This window comes from Macrobrachium nipponense, chromosome 43 (assembly GCF_015104395.2).
Source record: "Macrobrachium nipponense isolate FS-2020 chromosome 43, ASM1510439v2, whole genome shotgun sequence".
NCBI classification, from domain to species: domain Eukaryota; kingdom Metazoa; phylum Arthropoda; class Malacostraca; order Decapoda; family Palaemonidae; genus Macrobrachium; species Macrobrachium nipponense.
The window spans coordinates 37408225-37415851 of NC_061104.1; the positions used below are offsets into that span (position 1 = coordinate 37408225).

General features: G+C 36.1%; 1 pseudogene; it reads left to right on the forward strand.

Annotated features, from left to right (window-relative positions):
* LOC135213885 (uncharacterized) overlaps positions 1–7627 on the forward strand; it is a 244949-nt pseudogene that overhangs the window by 98559 nt on the left and 138763 nt on the right.

Below are 7627 nucleotides of genomic sequence, written 5' to 3' on the forward strand. Positions count from 1 at the left end.
ACATTTCCGAAATCTGAAAAATTCCAAAAACCGAAACATCGGAATGTGTGTACTGCACATTTTTTTAAACACGCACACAATGTCTACACGTTTACTGATACCCGTTGGTGAAAGACTCAAATTACAGTATTTATTCCTGAGAGAGAGAGAGAGAGAGAGAGAGAGATTTACGACTCAAAGGTGTGTTATTTTTACAATTATTTTATTATCTTGGGATTCTTTTTTAATCTTGAGATTTTCTATTAAATTCTCGAGATTAGTAAGAAAATTACTGTAACTTGACTAGCAGCAGCACACATCTGAATGACTCGGCCATTAGCATGCCAAACCACCAACCTTATAAACTGACGCTCTCGGAAAAGGAACTCGCATGATACATGAGATACATGACAAAACCACTGTTTATTGGTGAAAATTTGGGGGTCGCATGATATGCGAGATCGCACGTTACTCGAGTATATACGGTAGTTGATTATACTCATAGCCAGCGACTGAACGGCTATTTTACACGTAGAAGAATCAAATGAATCTTTTACTCTATTTACATAAAGTACCCATCACTTTCTTATAAATTTCGTCTATATGCGTTTCAAATGTCATATATCTGATAAAATAAACCACTAGATTTTTTACAGCTTTCATGGGTTTAATCATATTTCCATTAAAATCTATTTGCACATTGTCTCCAATTTCTGATATATATTGTCGGGAACCTATTAAAATGAATTGTGTTTTTTCTCATTAAGAAGCAAACCATTAGTTGAGAAGTAGTATTTGGCCTTCTTTAGTATGTATTGTGCCCTATGAATTAGTTCGTCTATCTCATTTACATTTCCTTCAATTAAGATCTGGGTGTCGTCGGCGTATTGGATGACGAAACAGCCGGGTAGTGATTTTACCAGATCATTGACATTTATTACAAATAGTATTAGGTCAAGAATAGAGCCCTAGGGTACACCAAACTACAATTTTTTGAGAAGGCCCAATTTGACCCATTCTAACTGACTGGGATCTGTTATGTAAGTAATTCATAAACCAGAGTGGATCGATACTCAGTGATGTACATTTATCAAATAATATATTGTGATTCACGCTGCTGAAGGCTTTAGAGAGGTCAAGTAAAAGGAGTAGTGAAACTTTTATTATCCATGTTGTTATAAATCCTATCTGATATTTTTAATAGAGCAGTTTCAGTTGATAATTTTGGTCTGAAGCTGTGTTGACTTTGTGAGATTAGACCATTTGTCTCTAGAAAATCAGTTGATTGAATAGCAATTATTTTTTCCAGAACTTTTGACAATATCGGTAGCAAAGATATAGGACGATAATTAGAGACGTCTGCCATATCACCACACTTAAAAACAGGAATTACGTGGAGATTTTTCCATAACTCCGGATACTGTTTAGTGGCTATGGATGTGTTAATTATAACTGTAAGGTAAAATGCAATAATGTATAACCCATCCCTAATGAAACGCAAGGTAATCCCGTCATATCCAAAGGCACTTGTGTTTTCAAGATTTTTTATAATTAAGGGGACCGTCCGCTATGGCGGATGACATGTCAACTGGAAAAAATAAAAAATAGAGTTATTACTTTTATCTATGCAGAAACATGCCGTGCATGCTTTCCAGAAGTTTCAGCCAATTATTTTCACAAATAATGAAGATATAGCGGTTTTTAAATGATGACGTCATCGTAACTGCGTCGTCTGTATGGCTTGAGTTTGACAGAATCGTTTTTTGCGTGTGTATTTTTGCATATACGTATACAGCGATTTTTTAGATTTTTTCGAAAATTCTCATACATTGGTAGCAATGAAAGGTACTGTGACACTGGGTGAGAAGCGAGCTGCTCAGAGCGGTTATTTATAGGCGAGACTCGGAGAATGACTCAGTTACACCACAGACGTCAAAGCAGTTACACGCACGTAGGCACTTGCGTTTGGTTATTAGCTATTTACGTTGTTTTTATAACTTCTTAGTGAACTTATAGCAATGCCGAAGTTACCTAAGATCAAGAAGGCTACTCAGCAACTATGGCTAGCAAAATTAGCGAAGGCCAGGAGTGTGCTGAAAGAAAAACACGAAAATTAATTGTTTTTCAGCTGCCCTCATTGTCTCATGTCTCGCTGTCAACATCATTATCTGTGTCACGCTGAGGGTATTAACACCACTTTTAGGGGTAGGACCACGATCCTTGATGTAGAAATCAACAATAAAAGTACAAATAAAGGGATTTTGACGTAGGAAAAATCTATTTCTGGGCTCAGCTGTGTCGCTCCGTGAAATGTGTTCCTCTTTAGCACTATTTCTAGTAAAATATTGCTATGATACCAGAGAACTGCTTAAATTGGACATGTCAGAAGTCTCTGACTCGCTCACCTAAATAAAAGGTGTCGGTATAGAACTGGGCTGGGGCGAGTGTTAAACACTACCACAGTAACCCCTCCAATTAGCCTTTTCCTCATCAAAAGACCCTGAAAACGGGGAGCCGACCTATAGGTCACACCCAGCTACCCTGTTGAAGGGGACTGCGGCGTCATTCTTATCGATAGCCTCCCAGCGTTGCACGCTTTTTTATAGCTATCTGTTCTTTTTTTTTGGTTTCGTTATTCTTTTCGTTATGGATCGTCAATCTGCCTCTTCACCCAAGTTAAGTACTGGTTCGCGCCCTTTTTCTGTATTTAGGGAGTGATTTTGCCTTTCGTTTTGCCTTTATTTAGGATTTGTTAGGCGTCTCCTCCCGTAACGAGCGGTTAGCGAGCCGCCATTACATCGTTCCCGTTCCCTGGTTTTGTACCAAATTTCGAGCGGGATTCTTTCAGTACCTATATATTTCATTTATATACTCGTAATTTATGGTATTTTTCAGTATATATTTTTAGTATATATTTTATTATGTCTTGGGTGGCAGTTACTTTGTCGATCTTGTTTGATCTACGTTTATTATTTTCATGATTTCCTGTTTTTTCAAGGGGGTCGACCGTTCGTGCACGTTTCTTTGTTTCGTGCTTCGTTTGTTTATCTATCGTTCCCCCCTTCCCCCCTTTTCCCCCTTTTATTTTAGTTTGGTATTTTCCATTCAAGAATTCCCCCTTTTTCTTTTCGTCAGCTTACCGTTTGTTTTCGTTTTGTCGGTGAGCAAGTAATTTTTCCTTGTTGCGCCCACTCTCATCGAGTGGCCTCCATTGCGTTTTATATTTTTCGCCCCTTATTTTCATTACCCCTGTTAAAGCATGTTTTTCCCTTAGCTTTAAGTAATTGATTTTATTTTGTCTATGTATATTTGGGTGTTCCGGTCGGCAGCTGGCCTTCATAGGCTTTGCCTGCGTTTTCCTCGTGATCCGTTATTCGCGGGGAATCGCTGGTCACGTGATCGTCCCCCTTCAGCACTTTTATAAGAAAAAAAGCGAAAATTTACATAGCAAATCTTTGGGAGCTCATAACTCAAAAACATACTTAAGCGCATGTCGGTAACCATTACTCGGTTATTTATTATCCAATTTTAGAGAGAAAGATATAATTGGAAAGAGGAATAAAAATCCCATAATTCTGTGTGACAGAATTTTGTTATCTTTTTTTTCTTTTTTTTTTTTTTTTAGAATTTTTTGAGTGTCTAGACTAAAAAAAAAAATTCATAAGAAATAAAAAAAATTAAAAAATGAAAATTCTGTCACACAGAATTGTTCCGTATATAAAGAAGTTTATGGTATGATTTTCAATACAAACTGATGTCATATTAGCGGAGGGAAAACTCTACCAATTTTTTTTTTTTTAAATCATGATTTTTTGCTAATAAAATGAAAAGTTTATGATCAAATGACTTGAAATTTTTATATGATGAAGGTATTATATACGTATATCTAAAACATATATGAAAATTATGTATTTTGCGTAATAAATAAAAAAAAGAGATCATAGCGGACGGTCCCCTTAAAATGACAGTACGTATTACAATCAACAGGAGTAGTCTTAAAACTATCTAATTCTCTAACTGGAATATTATTTACTGTTTCAGTAGAGATATTACATTTCCTAATTTCCTCTTGGGTTTTTTTGAAAGTTTTTTTTCCCGACCTCAGCCAAAAAATCATTGAATTTTTCAGCCCTAGAGTGTACATCAGTTACTGTTGGCAATGGCATAGAGCTTCTATCTGTTTGTTGTCCATTAAATAGCATATTTTTTGTTATTTTCCATTTAGCAGAAACATTGCCTTTAGCTTTCTGATATTTGCTTTTGTAATACTGCTTACATTTTCCAGATAACTTTGAATTTACTCTCTTCTTCAGGTCTTTATTATGTTTTTCTCTCAGAGAGATGTTAAAAGTTTGATTTTTTAACTCACTTTTCAGTCTGTCTCTTTCTTTCATGTCCCGCTTCATTTCATCTGTTATCCACGGCGCAGGGGGATGAACGATTTCTTTCATTACAACTGGAGCACAAATGTGTAGGCACGATGTAAAGACGTTTAAAATTCCAACTTGGTTGTTTACATTGTTAGTATTTAAAATTCCATTTAATATATTTACGTTATTCGTGAGGAGAACACAAAGAAAGTCTGGAGAATAATTTTGCAAACATCTAAAAGTTTTTAAAATGGTTTCTTTTTTGGCTTACGAATATTCAAATGAGTTAAGATTGTCTCGTGATCTGCCGCCAAGCTTGGTATAATATCAATATTTGTTATCATATTTTTAGCATTTGTTATTATGAGATCAATTAAAGATGCTGATGTAGGAGTAATGCTAGTAAGTTTGTTTACTATCTGATCGAAATTTAGTTTTTAATTATTTATACATTTTATTCTCGGTCTTTAGCAGATCATCATTAAAATCCCCATAAATAAATATATGCATATTTCGTAAGATAATTTCTTTAAAAATATTGGAGATATAATCAAAAGAGGTTGAGGTACTTTGGGATGGCGATATACGCATCCTACAATAACAGAAGGAAACTTGCGATATTGGATCGAGATCCACTTGTCTTCTACACCCTCACATTTTTCGATCGTTAAATTCATTTCTGTGACTTTCAAATAGTTTCTGACAAATATACATACCCCTCCACCCCGACCTTAATCTTGACGGTAGACATCATACGGGGGATATTTATAAATGCGTCACTTATATTAGTATAACCATGTTTTGCTAACACATAGAATATCAATGTTTTGTTCATTTAACATAAGTCCTATTTCAAGTTGATGACTCAACAAGGATTGGGGATTAATATGGACTACAGTTAACATATCACTGAATCTAGAAGGCTTCCTGTCGGCACCATCTTCCTGGCCAAGATCCTAGTAGTTGGGGTTTTGTTCACATAATCTACTTTTGTGACCAAATTCATAACATACTTTACTTCTTAGTTTATGATGAAATATGGAGTTCGATTTTTGGTGATTAAATTTGCCACAGTTATAGCAGCCATATCTATTACCTCTAATATTAAGATGATTACTATAGTTGCCAATTTTGTTATTTCTATAAGTATAGCCTGAGCCATTACTATCATTATTATATCTAGAACACGTTTGAGGATTGGCATGTCCTACTCGAGAGAGGTTCTCGTTCCTAAAGTACGTTTTTATTTTGTTGGGGCCTTGTTATATTTCTTCTCCTTTTCACTCGATTTACCAAAAATTCCGTACTTACATCTTTCATATATTAGGTCTGAGAATATTATTGTTAAAACTACATAAATTTGAATTGACAGCTTTCCAGTTGGAACAAAGTTATCTAACCATACAGAGGAAATAGCATCTAGCAATCTAGTGGCACCTACTCTATTAAGTAAATCATAGCATTTATCATTTTGGGCATTGTAACAGTTAATATCTAGGTCGCCAGTTCCTAGCTTGTGGAATTTTTGTGTTTTAATCAACGTAACTCCATTTTTATTACACCATTCTTCCATTTTAGTATTATATTCGGTTATTCTTTCAGGTAAATTATTTGTTTTCATTGATGGTACAAGCTCATAGACCTTTACCTCTACTTCTTGATTTTTCTTTTTGAGTTCAGCAATAACAGTGCCCAGATTGTCGATAATTCCCTCCACTGTAATATCCTCGACGAGTAGATCTTGAGTTCCACAGTAAATAATGCATTCGTTAGGTGAATGTTCCAGCTTTTCCATTACCCAAGATTTTAGTAGGTCCATATTTGCTTCTGGTAGGGTTCTTACCATGACATTATCTTGAAGGTTGCTAGACTTAACTTCCTTTAGACAAGAATCTCCATTAAGTAATACATTTTTCCCACTCAATGGAGGAGTGATGGCTTCAGAGGGACGTGATCCGTATTTATTGTGAAGGCTTTCTTGTAGATGTCTGATTTTTTCTTCAGCAAGGAATAATTTAGTTTGTAGTTCTCCTATTATTCTCTCCTTATCGGCTAAAGAGTTACTTATAACATAGAAATTCAAACCTTTGATATAACTATGCCGGGTTTGATATCTGTAATTCACGGTCTCTTACTTGGCTAGGAGCAGGCGATGAATGATTCTCTCCATAATTAAGGCACCTTTATTCGTCCAAATATCTCTTAGTCCTAGTTGACTGCAATGCTTTTGTAGTTTGCTTTTTGTGTATCTGGCAAGTGTTTGCTGTGAAGGACTGTTCAGTGACGATAAAAGAGGATTGCCTCTCCCTCTGCTTCCTCTCCCCATTTCTTCTCCTACTTCATTAGCAATGTCTGGACACATATTTGAATTTATTTTTTATTTTATTTTTTTGTTTTGGAAAGATGAACACACTAATAGCTACAGTATTTAAAGATATCAAGAAACGATGTTCAATGTTTGAATGACGTGAAACATTCAAATTCAAGAATTAAGCTTCTGTGTACGAAGAGCAGAAGCCAAGTTTGCTGATCATGTCAACCAGGTCACAGTGACCATACTTGTGTTCGAGTGTCACACTGAGACCAACTTGCAGGGGTGGAAGATATGAGCAAGGACATGTGGCTTGCATGATAGCCTGACCAATTGAGGCCAGATGCAACTTTGAATTTCTGCTCTTGATAATGCTGCTTAGGAGCAGTTGCAATGAATAAGGGAGGTATGCAACATTTGAATCAACAGAACATGTCTTCTGAAGTTGGGTACTCCTCATTATGAAGTTCCAGGATTTTATCTGTTCTTATGAAATCCCCAAATGTTTCAGTAAGTCTGCCCATATCAGAGTTCTTTCAATTCCCTTGCTCTGTCATGTGCTTCTTGGATAATAGTTTTAACATTAGACTTCAGAGTAACAATATTAGGACATAGCCTGATGGTGGTAATTGATACCCTTGCACCATTGTGGTTCTCCAGTTCTTGCTTCAGTTGCTTGGGGGTGTACACTTCCTCTTCAGTCATGCCACTCTCTGCAATTCTTGCAGTGTGATGGTCTCATCATCGTTGTTTTCAGAAAAATCAATTGCATATTGAACAGCATCAGCGTTGAATGTGTTTCTAGGTCGACCAACTTTTCTTCTCTTGCTGAAAGATTTGCACTCGTCGGATGCAAATCCTGGAGGAGCCTTTCCCTTAATAAACAGATCGTTGCACGCGTGATGGTATAGAGCCTCCTCTGCTGGTAGGTCATTTATCATAGACTCGACTTAGACTTTCAAGGCCC